The sequence below is a fragment of the Equus caballus genome, chromosome 22 (genome assembly GCF_041296265.1).
Source record: "Equus caballus isolate H_3958 breed thoroughbred chromosome 22, TB-T2T, whole genome shotgun sequence".
Classification (NCBI taxonomy): domain Eukaryota; kingdom Metazoa; phylum Chordata; class Mammalia; order Perissodactyla; family Equidae; genus Equus; species Equus caballus.
This window is the reverse complement of record NC_091705.1, coordinates 13,684,169-13,709,128: the sequence shown is the minus strand read 5'-3', so window position 1 is coordinate 13,709,128 and position 24,960 is coordinate 13,684,169. Positions and strand designations below refer to the sequence as shown.

Here is a 24,960-nt window from a genome sequence, read left to right as displayed (position 1 = left end):
GCCTTGTAGGTCACAGTAGAGGGAGCTTGGGTCTCAGGCCTGGGTGGCATCTATATAGCAGGTACGCGAGAATCCTTTTATGGCAAAGATTCTCAGACTGTAGTGGCATCAGAATCACCTGAAAAATTTGTTACACCTCAGATTGCTGGCCCCACCCCAAGGGCTTCTAATCGAGCAGGTGTGTGGTGAGGCCTGAGAGTCTGCATCTCTACCAGGTTCCCAGGGGATGCCCAGGCCGCTGGTCCAGGGCCACACTTGGAGAAACACTGCTTAAAAGAGCAGCTCTAGGCAGGTGGTTTTTGTTTATCCTCTGCAGCTACCCCAGAGAAGAGGTTTGCAAGTGGAGGTATTTAGATGGCAGGTATTTCAATGTGATTCCCACTTATCTATCTTTCCCAGAATGCTTTGCTTTTTCTCTTCTTTAGAATGAATCTGAACCTCTGCTTAATATCCGCCCCCAAAGTGGAAAGAGAATTTCCACATGCCATCAAATCACCTTATCAAGTCGCTCCCTCCAGGTTCCCAGACGCCTGTCCTTGTCGGGGCAGTAGGCTGTGACAGGCACTGCACAGGTTGCAAGAAGGGGCTGCTCTCCGCCGTCCCAGGCCCCCTGTGCCCCCATCCTCCTCTCATTCTGGGGCTCCCTGAAAACCCCATCTTCCCAGACATTTATACAAGAGTGAAACAGTTAACAGAGGCCAGCAGCATCACTGAACTCCAACCAGGAAGCGTTCAGACCGTTAGGAAACATGGGCAAGCAAGTGTTTACTGACCGTGTAATTAATATGATGCCTTGCCCTGTCTATCGGCCCTTAGCACCATATTTCCTGTTCAAGGCAGTGGAAAACGAAAATATTAGTTGCTGTTTGACCAAAGGAATAAGTGTCTTCCAAACGAACACATGATCTATTAGCAGTCCTGCCGAGTCTTCCCATGGGAACAGGCATTTTACTTTGTTTTACAGCTAATTTCTTTCCTACAGCAGGTTCCCAGACACATCAAATGCCTCGCATGTGAGCCTGAAGTTAAGATTTATAGTCCAGGCCCATGTAATTCAATGTCAAACAACTCTGATAACATAAGGGCTGGAAGTCAACCATTTTCTCATGAGTTCTCATAAAAAAGTCATTTTAGCCAAATTGAGTTTGAATAGCGGGTGTGTCTCTGTGACTTGATGGATGCTCCCTAGCCATGAGCCCCTGGGAAGAAGCTGGCTACTTTCTTTTGCTACTGTAGCAATAGAATCTGAAAACAGACTAAGTGATTTCTGGTTGATATTTTTGGATTTTGGATTTTGTTGCTTTTTGCTCTGTTTATTTCAAAGGGAGAAAAAGAAACGCAACGTTTTCTCCTCTGATGATGCATTGTACCTACCTTTTCTATCTTCAATTTTATCCCCCCTGTCCAATTATTTGCTCAAGCCAGCCCTGGTGGTCTAATGGTTAAGATTTGGGGTTCTCATCACTGCTAGCCACGTTCATTGACCGGTCAGGGGACCACACCACCCTCCTTTTGGTTGTCATACTGTAGCAGCTGCATATTTCTGTGATGCTGAAAGCTATGCCCCTGGTATTTCAAATACCAGCAGGGTCACCCATGGCGGACGGGTTTCAGCAGTGCTTCTAGACTAAGACAGACTAGGAAGAAGGACCTGGCTACCTACTTCCGAAAAAATTGGCCGTGGAAACCCTGCAAATAACAGCAGGTCATAGTCTGATGCAGTGCCGGAAGGTGAGAGGATGGCACAAAAAGGAGGGACAGGATTCCCTCCTCTGTCCACAGGGGCGCTAGGTGGCAGAATCGACTGAAGGATGCTAGCAACACATTATTTTTGCAGCATCTCTTTTTGACCCACGCAACGTGAGGGTTTATTTCTCTAAAGTAAAACCACCACCTGTGCCAAGAGTCAGTGGGAAAGGAGAGTTTGGTTCTTATCTGCAAGTTCATGGGTTCGCAGACTCCTCTAGAAGGAAAGACCTTTGGGATCACTTAAAACAGTCCCTATTTTACAATTGAAGGGGAAAGGAAGTTAAGTGGCCTTCATAAGAGTGACACAGCCAGCTAGGAGCCAGATCAAGGGTCTAGCGGTTCCTTTCCCTCAGCCCCTATATGCTACCTTGAATTGTTAACTGGCTGTGGGATACTAAAGCCAACACAGCGTTTTGCTTCATGTAGCCCAATGCTTTCTAGATTACAACAGGATTGACCACATGACATAAGGAAGCTGATCATACCCATCCCTCGACAGAGCTCACGTCCTGCCAAGAACACCTCAAAACTCGGGGAAAGACCCGTACTGTGTTGGAGCTGAGCATCCGTGGAGAAAAACTGCTCTGGGTTTTCTAAAGAGTGGAAAACAAGAGAGGTGTTGACAATCGCTTCAGGACCCACAGGGGGCTTCACCTGCAACATAGTGTAGTGAGTTTGTTCTCTTCTCAAAATACCCGGATTAGGAAAAAAGCAAAGCGAATTAGTAAAACACAGAGGAATTCTAAGAAATGGCTTTAGGTCCTACACTAAAGACCCTACAGATCCTAAGATCCTTTAGATCCTACAGATCTGGAATTTCTTTCTTTCTTTACTTGCTTACTCTGGCACAAAGCAAAGTGAACTGTAACAAGCACACACATCTTGCGGAGAAATTTGGATCCCAGAGGGCTTGCAGTTCACAGGAGAGCAAAGGACAGGCAGAGCTCAGACTCTCGGGAACCCTCATGGCCAATAATCTCATTGTGACTCACAGAATGATGACCGTGACACTAATGATGATAAAGACAGAGGGCCCTGAGGATCAAGACAGAGCTTGGGGTAGGGGTGGGGAGGCCAACGGGTCTCTCAAACGATCACACAGACCTAGCCTGAGGTAGTAGCTGTAAATATTAGTGACCAAAACACAGGAATCATCCCCCGAACAAGGCAATTGTGGGCATCTCTTCCACATTGTCTGTCCTGCATAAAGCAGTACTACTCCAAGTGTGGTCCCAGGACCGACAGCATCAGTACCACCTGGAAGCTTGTTAGAATGCAAATTCTCAGGCTCACCTCAGACCCAGAGAATGAGAATTTCGGAGTGGGGTCTGGAAATCTGATCAAACAAGCTCTCTAGCTGATTCTTGCTTACCAAGAAGATTGAAAAGTGTTGGTAAGAAGAACTTATATGATGGACATATAAAGGCAACCTTATGGAGAGGATGTGTGTTTGCTAGGACTGTAGGAGGATTTGTTGCTTGAGTGTTAAAGTCTGTTTTTTGTTTTTGTTTTCCTTAGATACCTGGCTATGGAGATAACTGAGATACTAAATGTGAATTTGCTCAACTTGGAATTGATTATAGGAATTATTAATTAACTCTAGGTAATCAACTTGGAATTGATTATAGGAATTATTAATTAACTCTAGGTAATCGAATTAAATCCAGGATTCAGATGGGTATTTCTTAGCATGAAAGGGGACTGAAATTTGGGGTTTTATGCTATCTTTGCATTCAGAAAGTCAGTGTAGAGAAGAAATATAAACTTCTTCCTCTTTGGAATTTCCAGTTTCTACCTGTAGATTTCCCATGGCTTCCTGCGGAGAAAGGGGCACCTGCTTTAGAATCAGATCCTGGTTTCAAAATTTGCCTCTGCCACTTTAAAAACTGTTTCCCTGCACAAGCTGCCAATCTTATTTCAGCCTCTGTTTCTTCATCTGTAAAATGGAAGAATAGCAGCTGCCTCATAGCGTTCTTATGAGGATTAAAAAGGTCAAATGAGGTGGTATAAGCAAAATATCTAGAACCTAGCTTAGCTTGTGGCCAGTTCCCACATAATGGGGCATATGATTATGGTGATGATGGCTGTGATGATAATGATGTTGACTCCTGGTAAACAGGATTGAGGTCAGAGGGTAACAGTCTTTTCCTTAGTAACTTCTTTCAGAGGTTTTAATGTAAATCATATTGAAGGATAATGTATTTGATGAAGGATACAGATCATAAATATGCAGCTCTGTGACTTTTACAAAGCAATTACAAACCAGCACTGAATCAAGAAACAGAACATGGCCAGCCTGAAGTCCCCATACCCCTGGCCAGTCACCATCTGCCTAAGGGTAGCCACTATTTGGTGATTTTAGTACCAGAGACTCATTTTTCCTGGTTTTGAAACATTATATAAGTGAATCATAGAGTATGTGCTTTTCTGTGTCTGGCTTCTTGTGGTCAAATTTTTTTTTATCGTGAGAATGATCCATATTGTAGCATGTTATTGTAGATTGTTCATTCTCATTGCTAAATAGTATCTTACTGTTTAAATATACCATAATTTTTTTGGTAGGTATCGTTTCCAGTTTTTTAAATTATGATTAGTGCTTTCTGAACATTTGTGAACATTCCTTGATGAACAAATGTATGTGTATCTGCTGGGTATCTACCTAGGAGTAAAATGGCTGGGGCATAGGATATGCATGTGTTCAGTTTTAATAGTCCTGCCAGATGGTTTTCTAACGTGGTTGCACAGATTTATACTCTCACCATCAAAGAATGAGGGTTCTAATTACTCTAATTTCTCGCCAACATTTGATATAGTCTATTCCTTCTCGTGGTGTATGTGGAATCTCACTGGGGTTTTAATTTTCATTTCCCTGAAGAACAGTGAAATTGAGCACCTTTTGACCTGGCCACTTAGATATCCTCTTTTGAGAAATGCACATTTCAATCTTTCTCCCATTAAAAAAAAAATTATGGTCATCTTTTTTCTTATTGATTTGGAAGCATTCTTTATATGTTCTGGAGATTAGTCCTTTGCCAGATATATTTATTTCAAATTCCTTCTCCTGTTCTCTGACTTGCCTGTTTTCATCCCTGGCAAAATCTTGCATGGCTTTTAATTTTCTGAAATTAGAAGCCAGAAAATATAGAACAGCTAGTTACTTTTGAATTTCAAATAAATTACAAATAATTTTCTAGTATAAGCATGCCAAATACACATGGTACATCTTTATAAATACTTATAGGGAAATCCTTACAGTAAATCTTATTCATTGTTTATCTGAATTTCAAATTTCACTGGTTGTCCTGTGTTTCTATTTGCTACATCTGACAATTCTACTCATAAAGCTATTTTCCTTTGGGGGCTCCAGTTTTTTAGGGGTGGAGACACAGAGCATCGAGGCAGGAAGGGGGCACTTGCTTAATCAGTTAGAGAATCTTGGTTTTGGAGCCCCATCCGATATACATCAGAGTATTTTGAAATCCTGTCTTTTAATTTTTTCAACTTAAACCTTCTGTATCTTCTAACTAAACTATTCCTAAGTAATTATCATTGGACATATAACATATTCTTAAACGTGGGGTTCAATTCAATTTGACTTTTCCTCTCTTTGATTCTGAACCAGGCAGTTCCGTCTCCAGTGGCCAATATTAGGGGAGGTCCAAATGGAAAGTGATTCAATACCTCAGCTCTTGCTTCTGTTTACTTTCCTCGGACTTAACTACTTTCCTCAAAGTCAAGTTATTTTTTTTAACTCCCTTCCACTCACCACTTCATGTTTACTGAGGGACTGAGTAGCTTGGAAGTAAAGTACAGGAAAAACAGCTGCTACTGTGGCTGGTGCAAAAAAAAAAAAAAAAAAAAAGATGTATTAGGAGGAAAAGGTCAGAAGAAATTGGAGGATGGATGCAAGAAAGAGAGACAGTAGAGCTGATTCTGTGGAAGGGACTGACTGCCTGGAGTAAGAAGGACTAAAATGGCCCAAACGGGGCAATTTGTGAAAGAGAAAGAACCAGGAGAAGAGGGTTCAATTCCATAAACGTTATTTGAGTAACGTGTTTCAGCCCTCTGCCAGGATTGGAAAAAATCAGAGGATAAAGTGAAATTTAGGTTTGAAATGGGTTAAGGAAATGGACTTGTCAGTTAGAAACTGAAAAGAATGCTATGGATCATATGGTGATGAAGAGAATATGGAAGTCGTGTAAAAGGAGAAGAAAAGACTGAGAATCCATCGGAATGGAGTATCACACATCAGAGAGTCTCTGGGAAGGACACTCAGAGACTGAGTCTGGTCTGATTTCTTCATAATTGTTAAGATATTGGGCAATTTAGTTAGCACCCGTTCCCACTCATTTTCCCCAACTGTGAAGTGATGGCATTGGTCCTCACTATTCAAAGTGTGGTTCCTGGACCAGCAGCATCTGCAGCATCTGGGAGCTTGTTAGAAATGCAGAATCCAGGCCTCTCCCCAGGTCTGCTGAATCAGAATCTCTAGGAGTAGATGTGTTTTAACAATTGCTCTCGGTGGTTATATAGCATTCTGATGTATGAGAAGTAATGGCTTACCCCAGTGCTTTTCAACCTTTAATGTGCATCAGAATCAGAGACTTGTTAAATTCTGGTTCTGTAGCTCTGGGGTAGATCTGACAAGCTCTTAGTAGAAGCTGATACCACTGGTCAGCAGACCACACTTTGAGTAGCAAGGATCTAAAATGGTCTCTAAGCTCCCTATGAATTAAAAAAATAAGAGAAGAAGAACATTAATTAAAGAGAAAAATAAGAGATAAAAGGTAAAAGTAAATCTATATCACTAGATACATTTATATGGACAACAGTGTTTATGAGACCATTTTTCATAGCAATAGTTGTATTGTCCTAGAGAGGAGTAGAAGACAAATAAAACTTTTTCTGTATCTACTCTGTTAGAGATTGTGTTTATGATTTGAAGATAAAGCTCTTCTGGAAAAATCTACATAGGGAACGATGTCTTGATTATCATTGCCCTCATAGCAGAGTGTGTGTAATAGTCTTTCCCCAAATCATGAACTTTTATGAATTTGTACTTGTGCAAGACCCACCCCACCCCCCCCTTAAATATTTGTATACAGACATAGACAGTTTCTTAGTGGCAGCAAATCAGGACAGATTCCTGATCCAGGGTAGGCCACAAATGTCTTGGCCCCAGCATAGCTCCCAGGCCTGAGGAATCCCAGCCTGTACCACATTTTAACAAGGCAAACCCCAGACAGTTAGAGTTCAGGCTACGGGAAGTGGCAGGAAGCTCCTGGCAGGCAGCCCCCAGAACTGAAGATTAACTTGGGAATTTAAGCGCACAAATATCTCTGTCTAGAAAATTGTCACGGTAGGTGAAGGCCTCTTATCATCTGCTGATGTGGAGGGATTCAGGGCAAGAGAAAAGCATCAGGTGGATGTTGGATGAGAAAGATCTGTGTTCCAGGATCTTGTAACACAGAGAAGGATGTGAACAGGGAAAAAAGGATGGATCAGAAGTTCATTTTTCAATCAACATTGATGATGATGATGATGATGATGATGTATTTTAAGCACTTTAAGTGTCAGTCTCTTTTTCAAAGCTTCATGTGTATTATTTAGTTCTCACAATAGCCTTGTAGGCTGGACTTTATTATTAACTCCATTTTATAAATGAGGAAACAGAGGTCACAAGTTGGTTAGGCAATTTGTACAAAAGTCATACAGCAATGAAATGCTGAAAGCTTGTCATAAGTCAGAGAGTATATCTCAAAAGCCATCATGCTCATTGTTTCTTGATCCCTATTAGATCATAGGTTAGAGTTTGTGTAACTTAGTGTAGGGTAGCAGAAAGAGTCTTGAAATCTGAAATAGGAATGTTCATTCCTAGTATTGCCACTGATTAGATGGTATGGTGGATCGATTGCAAAAATGGCCCCAAGTCTTCCCTTTTCTGTAACCCATTCTTTGCAATGAGATTTTGCAGCAACTCCCATCAAGCGATAGAAACTATTTCTCTGCCCCTGGCCTTAAGACTTGCTTTGGCCAATCAAATGCAGTAAAAATGAAGCCTGGGCCTCAAGAGGCTTTGCATGCTCTTCTTTGCTGTCTTGGAACACCTCTAACACCATGAGACCTAGTCAAGACTAACTTGCTAAAAGATGGGAGACACATGGCCTAAGCACCTCCGTTGCCCCAGCTTACAACCATTCAACCATCAGACATAGACTGATGCTGTTCTAGCCAGTCAGCTGCCAGGTGACTCACCAGAGTTCGTGAATGAACCCAGCCAAAATCAGCTTAGCTTGGCCCAGATCAGCAAGACTGCCTAGATGACCCATAGCCATATAAGTAACAATTTAGGTTGTTGTTGTAGGGCACTAAGTTTAGGGTGGTTTGTTATGTAGCAACAAATAACTGATACATAGCACGATCCAGCGAAAGCCATTTAAACCCTATGGAATGTTGACGGAATGACACAGGTGAGACCATCCTCCAGACTTATCATAATTCCCTCAACCTTTTCTTGGGAGGGTGTGATATCCTGTTCAGCTTCATCAGGAACTTGGAGCCCACTTTCTTCTCCATGTTACAGATGTTTGTGGGTGGATACAAGGACTAATTCTCAAAGCCCACCATAACCTCGAACCCAACATGTGAACATGTTGGCAGCCCACCATTATGGATCTTGGCTCTACCCCTCACCTTGGCATCTCATTCACAGTGGGGCTCCTCCTTCTCCTTTTGCCTTCCAGGAGATGCTCAGCAATCCACCAAGGTCTATATATGTTTTGCCTCTTTGAAACTTTAATTAGTGGCGTCTTGAATCTTGATTGCTTCAATGGTGGCCAGTTTGTTTGACTTCTTGAAACGGACATGTAGAAGGTGTAAAACATGCTTACTCATTAGATTCAAGAAAAGCAGAGAAGTCCTCATTGTAAATATCCAGGAAGATAGTCCATTTTATTTTCAAACTATCGCTTCGGTAGGCAGATAAATGGTTGGTTTATGGGAGCTGGGTTGCTTTCTATTGTGTATAAACTTTCCCTAGCTATTAATAATGTTAATTTAAATTCTGGAGAGAAGACAGTCTAATCTATTTGCTATGATGTAGGTTCCATTAACTGCTGTGTGAAGGGATAAGATTTTCTCTGTCTCTAGAAAGGGAAGAAAAAGGATCTCAGTTTTGTTGGTTGCTGCCTCACTGAAGCTGTCTGAGTATGCCACATGTGTGTGGTTTAGCTGGCGACCGTGGTGTCTGTATGTATGTGGTCATAGATTTGTTATAACCTCTTGTCTGCCAAGGCAAGACCGCCAGTTCCATTTTAATTCTAAGTTAACCTCAGGCTGGAGCCAATCCACGCTGCTTGAACATAAACGCTGACACTTAATCCACTCATCTTCTTGGCCCCACAATTTGTTTTTCTTTTTCTTTTATTTTTTACTAAGGGAGTTTGAACATTTGTTAGCAATCCAAAACCAACACTTTGTATACAAGACATAGTGATTACATAATCCTTTATAGGTTCTTATACTTTCACTATAATGCAAACTTTGCAGTGGTTTCATAAAATGTCTCAAATTGAAGAGCAATTTCTAAATGACATCCTTGGAGCTAGGGCATCAAATTTTACTGTGGTGATAATTGCAATACTTTTGAGAAATATGGGATCAACAACTTGAGTGGAAGGCTCTCTTTTTAAAGAATGGCCTCAGATAGGCATCTGGTCACTGTGTCTTTTGAAATGGGTATGACCTGGACTTGTGTATTTCCACAGCCTGGTGGTGCAAATGAAAGTGACAAGATGATATTGTGCAAGGAAAATTGAATTATTCCCCCCCTCCAATTTTAACTTTTTGTATGTGTATATGAGGAATATTGTCACTGAGCTGACATCTGTGCCATCCTTCCTCTATTTTGTATGTGGGACGCCACCACAGCATGGCTTGATGAGCACTGTATAGGTCCATGCCCAGGATCTGAACCTGCAAACTCTGGGCCAGCAAAGCAGAGGGTGCAAACTTAACTACTATGCCACCAGGCTGCCCTGCCTAATTTTAATTTTTAATCAAAGGAAAAGAAGAGATGAGTTTGTTCAGCTAATTTTCAAAACTGATAGTCAATCAGTATTATGTGCATGGCTATGATGGGATTTGCATCCTTAATTCTTAAGTCTGAATTTAAATCTACTAATTCTTAGGCAATCTGAGCAATTGTGAGCTTGACAAAGAGTTGGAAAATTTTTTCCCTAATGTTGTTTTGTGGCAAGCTTACACGGTGGCCTATGTCCACTGGGCCAATTGCAAAAGTTACTTGATTTAAGTATATTTCTATATTTGGAGTTATACTTGTTCTCCGAGACAGCCTGCCCTCTTTCCAGAAACCTCACTCAGTGGCTTGTTTGCAGAAGTAACCAGTTAGACACTTTGTGAAATTGCCAAGGGTTCCTCTCTTAGTAACTAACCAAGTTTTACAAACATCACATTGTCGTGAGTTAAAAATAAATCTTTTTGGGCTGATTGGAGAAGAATGCCATAGTTTACTGCTACAAACATTGGGAGTGTTACGGGTGACACTAAGAAGAGCACTGATGTTTCAGCCAATCACATCTGAATTCCTCCCTGTGGAGAGCTAGATTCAGTCCTTACAGGACTCCTCTGGGATGGAATATCAGGATGTTAAGGGAAGAGTGGAGGAAATACTGGCTTATGAACTCATCAAATGATCTACGTAAGAGCTCCAATTCCATCAGCACACCTCTAATGCACCAGTGATTGGCAAATTGTTCAACTCTATCCAAGCCTCAGTTTTCTCATCTGTAAAATGAGGATAATAAATATTTCAACAGGACTGTGGTGAGGATTATATTAGACACTCTATGCCCAGTGGTTGACCTGACCTGCTTTCTCGCCTCCTTCCCTCCTGCCTTCTCGCCTCCCTCCCTCCTGCCTTCTCCTCCGTTACAGAATACAGCCCAAACTTCCTAAGATGTGTGCTAGGCCTTCTGCAGTCTTCCCTTAGCCTGCCTTTCCTGCAGAGGCTCTCTCCAACCCATCAACCCCACAGGCATCTAATTCTGGCCAGCTCTACACCTCCATGCCTCACGGCTCATGACAGTCCCTTTGCCAGAAATGCCCCTTTATCTCCATTCACATGACAACCCCTGCCCTTTCTCTAAGACTCAGCTCAAACATCACTTTCTCCCAGAAGCTTCCTCTCAGCTGACCCATCTCTACCCTGGTCTCCTCCAGCCTCTGTGTATGCTGCTAGCATAATGTCCCTCATTTTTGCTTAGCATTTACCTACTGAATATGAACATGATGCCACTATTGCTGCCATTATTCTTATTACTAATTCACTTCTATATCTTTCTGCTTCCTTGGCTGCATGATTCCAGATCTATTTTAGGATGTTTCTTTCAATTAGAACTTTAAAAATGTGATTGAATTTGAGTAGTCACCTTCAAGTTGGGCTGACAGGACATGTACAGATAGAAATCTTTGAAGTCTGCTGATAAGAAGCAGCCTAGAATTCCAAGCCTACTCCTTCATTTAATAGATGAGGAAAATAAAGTCAAGAGAGATTGATGGGCTTGACAAAGTCAACATAACTTGGTAGTACAGAGAAAAAGAGACCAGGTGGTCTGATTTCCAGCCCAGTACATGTAGTAGGGAAGAAAATTAAGTCAGAAATAAGCATTCATTTTCCTTCTTTTGCTAACAGTTCTTTGATTTTCCTTTGGGGAGTCATACTTCCTTAACTGTCTGTCCTGGTCTAGCTGAGAGGGATACTTCCCCAGCCCTAAGGGTGGATGTGTGACCCAGGCCAGATGCATTAGCATGTTCTATACCCTCAGCTACACTGATTAGTTTGCAACAGGCCTGTGTTTCAGCTTGGCTCAGTGAGAGTCAATCTCAGAACTTTTGCTTGAACTGTGGAGAAGAAGACTCTTTGGAATTGCTATCCATGAACATGGTTTAGCCTTGGTCTCTTGGAGGTTACCTCGTGAAAGGCTGAGTTGAGAGTGAAGCTAAGGCAAAGAGACAAGATACCAAGAGGGAGGGAAGTAGAGGAAGAGGAGGAGGAAGAGAGTGAGAGCAAGAGAGAATGAGTAAGAGTGTGGAATCCAGAATAAATATATCATTTGAACCCCTGGATCCAGCAGTAGATGGAGTAGGATATCTTGAAAACTTTAGACACATGAGTCTGTAATTCTCTTCTTTGCTTAAGCTAATTTAACTAAGGCTTTTCTGTTACTTGTGATTCAAAGAGTCCTGAATTATATACCATCTAACTCTATTGCTGCTCATTTCTAGAGAGATCCTTAATATTTTAATTCTAGAATTTTCTGGCTCTGTTACTTAAATGTGACTATCTTTCTGAGCCTCAGTTTATTAATATTTTATTGAGAACAATAACACCTACTTCATATTTGGCAAGATAAAATAAGGTACACTTGTAAAGCATCAGCACAGACTAGATGTTCAATTAATGGTATTCATTACGATGATTATTAATCTGATATATCATGCTTTGATATTTGGGTACTATAGTGATTCTTAGTGTGTGTGTGTGTGTGTGTGTGTAGTTTGTTTTTAATTTTCAAATGTAGAACAAATTTTGAAGTCAGTCTGCAGGAGTGTTATCAACATGCCTGCATTAAAAGCACAATGCATGAATACATTTAAGTTATGTAACGCCTCCTACCTGTCAAGCCCTCTTCCAAGCATTTTACAAATATTAATTTATTTAATACTTACAGCAAATTGAGGAGGTGAGTTCTGGTATTATTTCCTTTGTACAGATGGAGAAACTGAGGCACTTAGGAGGTTAAGCATCTTTCCCATTGTCATGTAGTTAATCAGTAGCAGAATTGGGGCCTAAACAAGGCAGTCTAATGCTACAGGCCATACTTTTTGTCACTGTGTTTTACTGCCTCTTAGCAAAAGCTTATAGGCCATGGTCCTGTGACCAATAGCGTCAGCCTCAATGGGGAACTTGTTAGAAATGCATATTCTCAGGTCCGTCTCCAGAACTACTGAATCAGAAACTGTGAATGTGAGGCCCAGCAAGCTCTGTGTTAACAAGCTCTTTAGGTGATTCTGATACAAGCTAAAGTTTGAGAATCCCTGTCCTAGGTCATTAAATTTAAGCTAAAATTCCCAAACCGGTGCTTATAGTGTATTAGAGTGATTATAAAGCAACAAGTGATTATATATGGTGCAACCAGTGATTTGTGAATGCCTGCTACATGCTAGCTACCATTATACTTGAAGGTGTTGCATGCAGAGCAAAACCAGAAGTATTCCCTGGGAAACAAACAGTCAAATATGGACATAAATAAATCCAAGGTCTCAGCTGTCAGCTCTGATAATTTGCAGGAAGGAAAGGAGAAGTGTGATGCTAGAGCACATATCACGGGGTGGAGATGGTGGTGTCATAAAAGTCTTTCCTGAGTAAGTGCTGTGTGAGGACCTGTGAAACTGATGGTTCTCAAATTTGGCTGTACATTGCAATCACCTGGGGAGCCTTAAGAATGCCAGTTCTCAGGCCACATCCCAGACCAATCAAACCAGAAAATCAGGGGTGGGGCCCAGGCATCAATATTTTTAAAGCTCCCAGGTGATTCTAATGTGCAGCCGAGGTCTGGAGTCATCGTGTTATAGGCTGCATAGGAAGTATTTAGGCATGATGGAAGAGTGGGCAGCTGGAAGTTAGTGTCCAAACAAAGAGATTTTGAAAGAGCAAAAAAAAGGAAAAGGCATAAGATTTGTCTATGCATAACGCACTCATTTAATATAATGCATTTAATACATTGATGACTAGAACAGATTAGCTTCTAATTACGAGCTATTAATACATGTATTTAGAAGACATGTTAGGAAACTGGAAAATACAATACTAAGAGATAGATGAGTTCAGCTAGAGGAGTCTGCCTCTTACTTCACATAAAAAATTTCAATAAACCTTTATGGAATGACTACTAAGTGCTCTCTACTAGAAGCTCTGAAGGTATGCCTGAATTTGCAAATCTTTCCCACCCCCCAATAATTTCAAGGTCTGCTGTTGTAAAGCTTCTAGGAAAAGTAATTTTTATTACAATATAAAATTGTACATGATTATGGTTATGTACTGACACAGGGGAAAAATAATTAGAAAATATGTGAGCTGTGTTCGGCTCAACATATTATTTCCAAAGCAATTTAAGTAACTGGATATAATTAGTTGAAGAAGTGTATTGTCTGAGACTAAAATGTGAAGTATTGATTGTATTGTTGGTCTCGGTTAATAGCTCCCCTGCATCCACGTTCTGGGCAATGAGACGTCGCAGCTCCTCCGTATAAAAAGGGTCTATTTCCCCAGCCCTTGACTTTGGGCTGGCCTCGTGATTTGCTTTGACCAGTAGAAAGCAGAGGAATCGATGGTATGCCATTTCTACGTCTCGGCCTCAAGAATTCTTGCATGATTCTGTTTTCTCTTGCTCAGCTAGCCCACTGGAGAATGAGAGAGACCCATGGCCCAATCACCTCTGTTGCCTCAGCCAACAGCCAGTCAACTCTCAGACTCAAGAGCTACCTAGGTGACCCATAGGGACAGATGATGGAGCACAGCCGAGACAAGAAGAAACAGCCAGCTGAACCCAACCTAAATTGCTGACCTGCAGAATCATAAGCTAAATAAATGGTTATTGTTTTAAGCCATAATATTTTAGTGTGGTCTTTTACATAGAAATAACTAGCTGATAAATAAGCTCTAGGAAACTTTAAAATAATTTGTGAAGTGGTCAGGAGACTCCTTCTGAACAATAACCGTTGTGAGAACGATGTTAATTAAAAATAAAAGTTATGAATGCTAATTATACTTTTTCTATTGTAGCTGTTAGCCTATGCTGCTTTACTGTAATATAATTATCAAATTAATTTGGTTCAAACCTAAGACAAGGAGGTTTCTATGTAGCAGTGATTTGTCTATCTTGGCAGAAATGGGAATATCAAAGGAACACGTTGAGTTTGTAATTGTGTGACGTTATTTATAAGCAGGAGTGATTTTGGAGCAAGAAGCTCTAATATGGATTTTTGTTCTATGAAAATTAATCATAGAATCCTGTTCCCCTAATTCAAGGCCACAAATAATTTAAAGTAAATAAAACAGGACACACGGACAAGAGAGTCTCTATTTCCCTTACTCTACAACGTGTGTCTCACACTGCATCTGCTTTATTATCAGTCCTGATAAACTCTGGGGGAGAAAAGCCAGGGGTAAGCCACTTGATTTTGTCATGAAATGTCTCCAACACATCTTTGAGTGTGGGATCTTCTTTCAGGCCACCACGTCCAAGTGCCATTTGCTAATGGGCCTTTTCCCATGAGTAAGGAAGCTGGGTCACTTGCAGGACACGTGTCAGGAGGAGACAAGAGAGCATGAGAAACATGCTCACAGCCACAGTTATCCAGGGCTGGAGCGGGTGGAGACGGGTCCTGCTCCATGGTTATATATTCTGGTTATGCCATTTTAATGATCTCTGCATATCTTTTCTATTTCTGAAGATACACATATACACGTACAAGATCAGAATCCCAAGGCTGGGAAACGGGAATCTAAAAAGATATTAAACTCTATTTGGATTTTTAAAACCAGTTATTTGCTGAGTTCCTAAAATATCCATTTTCAGTACATGAAGAGGTCTGCGCTTCTGAGAAGTGCATGGGTTTGCTGGCTGGAAGTGTAGTGGTTCTCCCTCTGTTCATTTCTGCCAGCATCATTCTCCATTTTCCCTCGAATGGAGTCTGAGGGGACCGGCTGCCATGGACCACTGGTCCATGGAAATAGTTCAGATTCTCATGGGCAGACAGTGTCCTGTGGTGGATTTGAGACTAATTTGGAGGTTGGGAGACTTGGCTATAATTCTCACCCTGCCCCTCTTTCCTGAGTGATCCTGGGTATGTCATTTAGCCACCAACTAGTTCTTGTTTCATCTAGAAAACAAGATAATCTCTTAAGTTCCTTAGCAGCTATTTCCTATGACAGCAACTGGGCAACGTTGGAAGATAGTACTCACTGACATGGCCACTGTATATAGGATTTTCATTTGTTTTGTCTCAAGAGCTAAAACATTAGACTAAAAAACTTTAAGGTGTTTCCTCGACCACCCCTCCCTGCCCAGCTCTAAAAGACATGTTTTGAACTTAAAAAGTCTTTAATGCCTTAGTGCCCATATCTAGGTAGTATTTGCAATTGAACCTTGATGGTGAAATAATTTAGAGGTATTTCCATTTAATATGTTTAAAGTGAAAATTTTGATGCTTAAAAGGGGATGTGTCAATTTTTTGGAGTTTTTACTTACATGAACTTGGAATAATGTTTGCAATTCGCTGGTTCTGGACCTTCTTATCAGAGGAGTTACAGCCCTTTTAGCAACTCCATTAAGTTATCTTTACAGAAACATATTCCGATGCCAAGGTTCGGTTAAGGAGTTTTATTGTTATCCAGAGGATGTTGCCATTTTAAGAGAAGAAAGCTTTCCTTTTCAGGAAAAGACTTCTGACCAACTTTGGCTGAGGCTTAAGCAATGGTTTATGGGTTCCAGTTGACCCATTTGTTGTGGGTCTAGGCAAAATGAGTTTTCTATTGATAGGATGTCTCCTCCGATTACGCTTTATCTTCGGAAGGGGATCTAAGGATGGAAGAAGGAGAGATGATGAGAAATGCATCTTCTCTTCCCTGGGAAAGCTTGGGAGAAAGCATCCTATACCACATAGTCCCTCTCTCATTTCATGGATGGTAAACTGTAGTGTGTCACATCCTGAAGTTTGTGTGATCAGATGCACCTTCTCTAGGGTGAGACGCTTTAAGGACAATAGTGAGGAGACTAATGCTTTATGCTACACGACATTTTGCTGTATATTGATGTGACAATTGGGACAGGCTGGTGTATGTGGTGAATTCTTAGAGTATTTCTTATTTGCATGGCTCATTAGAAGCTTCACATTCTAAAGCTTACAAATCTTGACAGTGACAACCTAGTAGGTAATTTTGGTGTTGATTTTGTGTGTGTGTTAGTTTTTTATTGAAGTATGATCCACAGGCACAAAGGTGAACGTGTCATAAGTGGACAGCTTGACGCATTTTATAAACAGAATACACATGTAACCAACGCCCAGATCAAGAAACAGCCCTTTTCCAGCTCCCCAGAACTCTTCCTCCTGCTCCCTCCCTGATGAAGTGTGACCTCTCTCCTGGCTTCTGACAGTTTGGCCTTGCTTATTTTGTCTTTATATAAAATGAATGGCACGTGATTACTCTTTGGGGTCTGGCTTCTTTTGCTCAACATCATGTTTATGGGATTCATCCATATCATTCTCATTACCGTGTAGTAGCCCATTGTATGAACACTCAGAACTCATTTATCCATTTCACTATTGACGTGCTTTTGGGCAATTTCTACTTTGGGGCTATTAGGAATAATGCTGCTCTAATGCATATCTTCCAGTGAAGATACACATTTCTCTTGGGGACATGCCTAAATATGGAATTTGTGGGTCACTGATATACATTTTTTCTAAGTATAATATTAGAGTGGGGAATGAAGAATTGACTAAATTATGAAACCAAAAATTAATTTGTTGGAAACATGAAGTAAGTGCTATTTTGGGAAGAAAGAATAATGTGAAGGCACGTAACAATTTTATCTATGGGAATACATTCCATGTTTTCTGAGCTAACGTTGTCTGTTCTTAAATCTGAATGGCAGGACTTTGAGAGTGTGCTGACATGGCCATTTTCTGCTGGGCTGCTCCTGGCCCAGAGTTCTTGCCACATAAACTCTTCTAGCCCAAACCTTGAAGTGTTATGGGAAATAGCATCAGCTCTTTTGTTTTCTTTTCCGGCACCAGGTTGCTCATCTCTCCCTGTTCCTATTTGAGGTAATATACTGACAGTTGTCAAGATGAATCATGGCTCTTTCTCAGACACAGGGAGGCCAAGTTTGTGACTAATAGACAAATCCTCTGGACACAGGATGAGCCACCAAGAGCCACCCTTGTCCAGGCGAGTTCAGGCCTGAGGTTCAACGTCTGACAGCCAGCGGGGAAAGCAAGCATCGGCAGAACAGTAGTGTTATTTGCTTCTCTGATTTTGAAGACATGTAGCTTTCTCTCAACCCCCTCCATTTCCTCCAAAACGTTGTATTAGCTTATTAATGGCCCCTAATGTTTGTCTGCCTATTTATACATGTGCTCAGAATTCAGGGAGTGTGGCATGAATGGAAGCCTCAAGGGAGATATGATCTCAATGCTGATCCCAGTGGTCGTTGAGCAGTGCCTTCCTCCTTCCCATCTTTTACTCTCTCTGACTCTTCCCCCTCCTTTGCACAGATGTTATTGGATTAAAATGATGGAGACTTGGAAGCATTGAAGAGGAAGGAGATGTGAGGAAGGACAATGGGGATCTTTGGGTGTTAGAATATCTGCATAGCTATTTCAGGTCTCCTGAGATTTTCTTGGAGATGCTTTTCCCAATTGTCCCCAGTTTGCCTTCTAAGACATAACTCAAGAGTTGTGCATGCATGTGTGTTAGGAGAATGCCACCACCAGGTTTTGCAATCACCTATATTCTGCTGGTTCTGCAGCCCTCATAGTTGCAAAAGAACATTGGTTGCTACAAGTAGGTGTTTCCTTGTCTATGAGTTGGGTGACATTTTGAATCCCTTGGAATTGGCCTCCTCACTTTGCAACATCCTTCTGCCTTAGTGGCACTCAGAGAGAGACTTGCACCCTCTTGCTTGAAGGACAGAAGAGGTGGGGGTTTAACTTAGTTTCAAATGACTGGACAATTTCAGTCTCACCTGCTGAAAGCACCATCTTTGTTGAAAAGAAACTTTCAGAGTGGGCTCAATTAAGCCCAGATAGTTCAATTTAACTTGTTTATAATTGTAATAGGTTATTTTTTCTGGCACAGAACCACTCAGACTTTCATCTGCGAGTTCTCCAGATAATCTCCATCTTCTTGCACAGTTTTCTCAGCGATGTTCAAAATTCCACTGCAGAGGGACATTCCAGGAATTTTTTTTCATTTTGGGGGGTATGCTTTACATCCTTTGAGGGTGTAGAGATTGGTGGAAGTTGGCAGGTTTCCTCATCACAGATCTACAACCTGTCTCCTGAGGTCAAGGTTGTTTCCTGTAGAACTGAAGGGATCCAACAATGGCAGGCTCCATCCTTATATTCAGTAATCCATTCTCTGTCTCAAACTCAAATAAAGGTTGTTATTGTCTGATTATTGTTACGAAGAAGAGCCTATTACCATCTCTAATGAGAAAAGAGTAAGGGTAAAGGTAGGAATGGGGCCGGCCCTGTGGCACAGTGGTTAAGTTCGTGCACTCTGCTTCAGTGGCCCAGGGCTTGCGCATTCGAATCCTGGGCACGAACCTAGACACCACTCATCAAGCCATGCTGTAGAGGCATCCCACATACAAAATAGAGGAACATTGGCACAGATGTTAGCTCAGGGCCAATCTTCATCACCAAAAAAAAAGAAAGAAAGAAGTAAAGAAAGAAAAGGTAGGGATGGAGAAATTAGTGTTCGGCAAGGAGCGGTCATTAATGTCTACCACAGTGGTTTTCAAAGTGTGGTCCCTGCACCTGCAGCATCACTTGGGAACTTCTTAGACAGGCAAACCTACTGAATCAGAAATTCTGGGGCTGGACCCAGCAATCTGTGTTTTAACAAGTAAGTCTGAAACAGACTAAAGTTTGGGATCAGCTTCTCTCATAAAAGATTGCCTTTGCCAGTTTTAAATGTTAAAATAGAGTGGGAGAAGCATCTCTGGATTTTTTTTTTTTTTGCCATTCATTTTTGGGTTTCAGTGGTGGCAATCTGTATGCAAGTAAGATGACAGATATAAAATGAACACATGTAAAATATTAGCTGCAGTTTTCCTCAAGCCTGGGCTCTTGTTTCTCCAGGGGATCGATGATAGAAGAGCTACTGGGAAGTATATCCTTTCACCTGGTATATATGAAAAGATATGGTCAAGTCTCTAATCTTCAGGTTGTAACCTGAATGCCTTCCAGACCAGGCTCTCTCTTCTGACTTTCTGAATAAAGTTTTTAACTGTCTTTTTTGATGTTTCTTTTGGCATGGTTTCTTCAAAACAGCGTTTTGCTTTTCTATTTTTTCTTATATTTCTTTCTGGAAATTTCTCCTAGGGCATCTTTAATTACTGGCTTCTCTTGGGTATATATGACTGCACAAAACTCTGAGTTGCTATTGGAAAGACTAGAATTCAGAAGAAGGCTGTCTTGCCACTGCTATGTCAACAAGTCATGATAATTGTTCCACAGTGGGATAAGTAAAGGATTGGACGGCTCACTTCCTAAAACATCAAATTCATGTGTGACTTAGCATGAGTGGAGAGGAGAAATCCTGGAGCTACGAATCACAGTGTGTTAATTTTCATGTCAAATTTATGAAAACTTTGATGACTGCCCTTTATTTATTGGATCATCAACTCCAGGTGTCTATCGGGGTTCTAGTTAATGTACAATAGGCTGCCTCTACCTGAATATGTGTAAGAGTTTTTGAAATGTACCTTCTATTTCTTGAGCAGGTTATACCATTGGCTAGTAACTTTCACAACTTCCTTTCTCCTTAAAGCAAGCACAGAGTAGAAATTTAAAACTCCCAGAAAAGAGCATTAGATGAAAAGAATAGTTGATCCCTTTGGAGAACTAGACTTGACGAAAGTACCCCAAAATTTGATCAAATGAATTGAAACTTTAGCAATAGAATGAGCTTTTTAAAAGGATAATTGTCTAATACAGAGACCTCTAATCGCTTATAAAACAATTTCTCAGGTATTTCAGGATGAAGACGACGGTGGTTAATTATATCTGTAGTCAAACTACACTGTAACAACAAATGTAAACATCCAAACCTATGCCTCAGACTAACATTTTCTTTGAAAGAGGAAACCACAGGAGACCTTGCAAATCCTTCAGGAAAAGAAGGCAATACAATTACACATTGGCGAGCAAGCACTGGCTCAGTATTAAAACTGTTTTTCTCTTTGGAACTTGAAAGCTTGGTTCCCCTCTGCTGTCTTCAAAGGCATTCCACACTAGGGAAGCTGGCATAATGATAGCCTCGCTGGCTGAGGCTGGGTGGTGAGGTCTGGAGTGAAGCCTCAGGTCCCTGCCTGCCCTCAGTGACTCTTCTCTACCCTCCTTGCTTCACCTGCCACATCCAGCTGTCTTTACAGGGCCAATCCTTGAGCCAGCTTAGACCCAGAATCCTCTGGAACCCTGACATGCCTGCCTCTTGTCTCATTTGTTTGTTTATTCTCTCCCTGCCAGTCAGACTAAGCTTTTCATTAGGGTGAAGGATACAATCCTTGAATCAAATCCAACTGATAGAGTCTGAGAGCTCTGCTTTCAAACTCACTTGACACATATTAATGTTAGTGTTTTCAGAAAGGTAGTTTTAAAAAAAAATCACTTTACATTGAAGCATAATTTACATACAATAAAATGCCAGATAGTAAGTGTGGAGTTTGATGAGTTAGGCTAATGTATGCAACTGTCCTACCAATTAGGAAATAGAAGATTTTCGTCAGTCCAGAAAGTTCCCTGTTGTCTCTTTGCAGTCATCTCCACCCCTGCCCTAGGCAACCACTCATCTGATTTCTATCACCACAGATTAACTTTGCCTGTCCTAGAACTTCACACAAATGGAGTCATACAGTATATACACTTTTACATCTGGCTTCTTTCACTCAACATAATGTAAACATCCACACTTACACTCCTGCCTAACATTTTCTTTGAAAGACGAGACCATGGGAGACTTGGAGAATCCTTCAGGAATAGAGGCCTATTCACCTGTTTTGCTGCACATATCAGTATTTTGCTCCTTTGCACCACTGTGTAGTATTCTATTATGTGAGTATATCCAACCCCATGTTCATGAATGTTTGTGTTGTTTCCAGTTTTTGGATATTATGAATTAAGATTCTGTGAACACTTATGTACAAGTCCTTTTGTGGGTGTGTTGATTTCTCTTGAGTAAATGCCTAGGGAGTGGAATTGCTTGGTTGTGTTTAACTTCGTGAGCAATTGCCAAATTGCTTTCCAGAGTGGTCGTTCATAGAGAGTCTATCAGGGTTTCAGTTGTTCCACACACTTGTCAATACTTGATATCATCAGTGTTTTAAATTTTAGCCATTCTGGTAGGTTTAAGTGGCCTCTCATTGTGGGGTGGTCAATTTTTTTTTTAAGTTTACCTTTTGTGTTTCCTTGCTGGTAATTCTAACAAGGGACCAATCAGGCTTTTTATTTTATTTTATTTTACTTTTGCTGAGGGAGATTCGCCTGGAGCTAACATCTACTGCCAATCTTCCTCTTTTCGTATGTGAGCCACTGCCAGAGCATGGCCATTGACAGACGAGTGGTATAGATCTGTGCCTGGGAACCAAACTCAGGACACTGAAGCTAAGTGCTCCAAACTTAACCACTAGCCTACTGGTTCTGGCCCAAGGGACCAATCAGTTTTTAATGTAATGTAGGGATGTAAAAAAATTGCCCAGAATAAAACAGACAGAGAGCACTTTAGGGCATTGTTTTTATTTTCTCCCTTTCTTTGAAAATTAATCTACCTGAATACTTCATCTTTCAACATCAAAATTTCTTTGAAGAAGGCAAAAGTTGAAGGAAGACATTGTGGTCATTTCCTGTGGCTGCTGTAACAAATTACCACTAACTTGGTGGCTTAAAACAACAGAAATTGGGGCCGGCTCCGTGGCCGAGTGGTTAAGTTTGCGCGTTCTGCTGTGGCGGCCCAGGGTTCGGATCCTGGGTGCGGACATGGCACCGCTCATCAGGCCATGTTGAGGCGGCGTCCCACATTCCACAACTAGAAGGACCTGCAGCTAAGATATACAACTGTGTACGGGGGGGTTTGGGGAGATAATGTAGAAAAAAAAAAAAAAAAAACAGAAATTTATCCTCTTATGGTTCTGGAGGCCAGAAGTCCCAAATCAACTTCCCTGGGGCAAAATCAAGGTGTCTGCAGTGCCGTGCTCCCTCCAGGCCCTAGGGGAGAATCTGTTCCCTGCCTCTTCCAGCTTCTGGTGGTTGCTGGCATTTCTTGGCTTGTGGCCACATCACTTCAATCTCTGCCTCTGTCTTCACATCGCTACCTCCTCTGTGTGTGTCTGCCTCTCTTATAAGAACACTTGCGATTGTATTAGGGCCCACCTGGATAATCCAGGATAGTATCCCCATCTCAAAATCCTTCACTTAATCACATCTGCAAAGACCTTTTTCCCAAATAAGGTAATATCTACAGATTCCAAGGATTGGCACCCAATATCTTGGCTGGGGGTTGGGAGTAGAGTTTTCAGCCTACCACAGGCATTCAATCTTAATGCTAGTTGTGTCCAAAGCTGAAGTTCCTTACCTCTTCTGAGGAAGAAGAGTGAAGGATGCCTGGGAGAACAAGAAAAATACATGAATATCCAGATCCCAGGAACAACTCCTGCAGGTTCCTATGACCCTCTGGAACCTGTCTCTGAATATCAGGAATAAAATGCCATGGTGAGGAGAAATGGAGCCCAAACCCAGGTACGCTAGACTGTATTATTTGTTCATAATTCTTCCTTCTCTCCAGCCCTACTCATGGATTTCCAGTAGGCAGAGTATTCTTCCCCCACTGAGTCTGAGTTTGGCCACATGACCTGGCCAATGGGATGTGAGCAGAAGTGATAGTGGGTAGTTCCAAACTGAGGCTTTAAGAGACTTGACAAGCTTCCATCAGCCCTCTTGGAGCTCTGGTCTCCACATGAAAAGATCTTGCCTCAGGTGGTCATTGCTCCTTCTGCCTGGATCCTGGAAGGAAGGCTTGTGGGACAAACCTGAACCTGAGAGTCCAGCCTGGCCCAGAGAAGCCCAGCTAACTCTTTCTGAATCACAGGTTACCTGAAGATCTGTGGGCATGAATTAAATCTTTGTTGTAAGCTGCTGAGACTTTTAAGTTGTTAGGTAGCATTGCTACAGCAAAAGCTGATTGATACGCCATATTTAAATCTCTGTCTACTCTTCTACTCTGGCAAGCTATCTTGGACAGTTTAGAAGAAAATCTTACAGTGTTCATTACTCTCCTCTCTCTGAAATCCTAAAGCACCAGTTACTCAGCCAGCTCCCCATTTCCTCTTTCTTGGTGCCCCTAGGAAACAGGTCAAAAGAGCTTTCTAAATCAAAGGCACCGTACTCCCCAAAGAAAATGTCAAATCATTTTACTTTAAATGGTTTTCATCATCAAATAACTCTTAACTCTAAAAAGGAAAAGGAGCAAAATAAGCAGTTCTTTTCTCTCACTTAAAGTCAACCTTGGTTTCATAATATCTAGAGTCAAAGGAAGGGGGTGGAAGTCTGCCATCTTTTTCCTGGAATCTCAGGAAATATTCATCTTCCATCTTAATTTTTCGATAGTTGCTGATTTCAGGGACTTAACAAAAGGAAATGGAGAGGAAGGGAGGCAGGAGTTGAGGGCCCAAACCCTGGACTTGAACATCTGTAAAATAGGCAATTACCATGCTTCCCTCATGAATTCCACAATATTGGCTGCACTTTGGTTTTATTCTCAGGCAAAATTTCATTGTGTACAATGCAAATATTTGTAAAACCTGTGCTTATTTGGGGTTAATTTTGGTAAAACAAACAGAAAACCAGCAGTATCCCCTCCCCTAAATTTCACCTAATTATCTTTACTTAATTAACATCAGTGTGCTGTATGCATTCTTCCTATCAGGATCATTGGCAGCAAGTTAAAGCCAAGTCTTTTAATCTACAGAAGCGCTTATCAACCCTAAAATTCCATTGTCTGAGAATTTTTCTTTAAATGAGATTTTTGTTGTTGTTCAACAGTAGAAAAGCAAAGATAATGGAAACTCATAGTTGTCTTAAATGAATTCCTCTCCTGAGTTCAGTATTAGGGTCCCCCCCGCCACCCCGCCTAAAATTGGCAAATGATGCTTAGGGAAAATTATAAAGAACTGCTGATATAAAAGCAGCTCTAAAATGCAATAGTGCTGATAGTAGTATAGGTAGAAGAATGGGCGTGATGGGAGAATGGCGTGTCTTAGAGATGGCAGTTTGTATGTTCCCCTTTGTGAAGTGGTTGGCAGAACACGATGTGTATCATGTCAAGAAACCCTCACCTGTAATAGT

General features: G+C 41.3%; 1 long non-coding RNA gene across 1 annotated transcript in view; it reads left to right on the top strand.

Annotated features, from left to right (window-relative positions):
- Positions 1-14,438, top strand: part of LOC138920005 (uncharacterized) — a 94,951-nt gene extending 80,513 nt beyond the window's left edge. Inside the window, exon 3 of the long non-coding RNA XR_011430594.1 lies at positions 14,225-14,438. This is a non-coding gene — a long non-coding RNA (uncharacterized lncRNA). The remainder of the gene's footprint in view (positions 1-14,224) is intronic.
- The last annotated feature ends 10,522 nt before the right edge of the window (positions 14,439-24,960 follow it).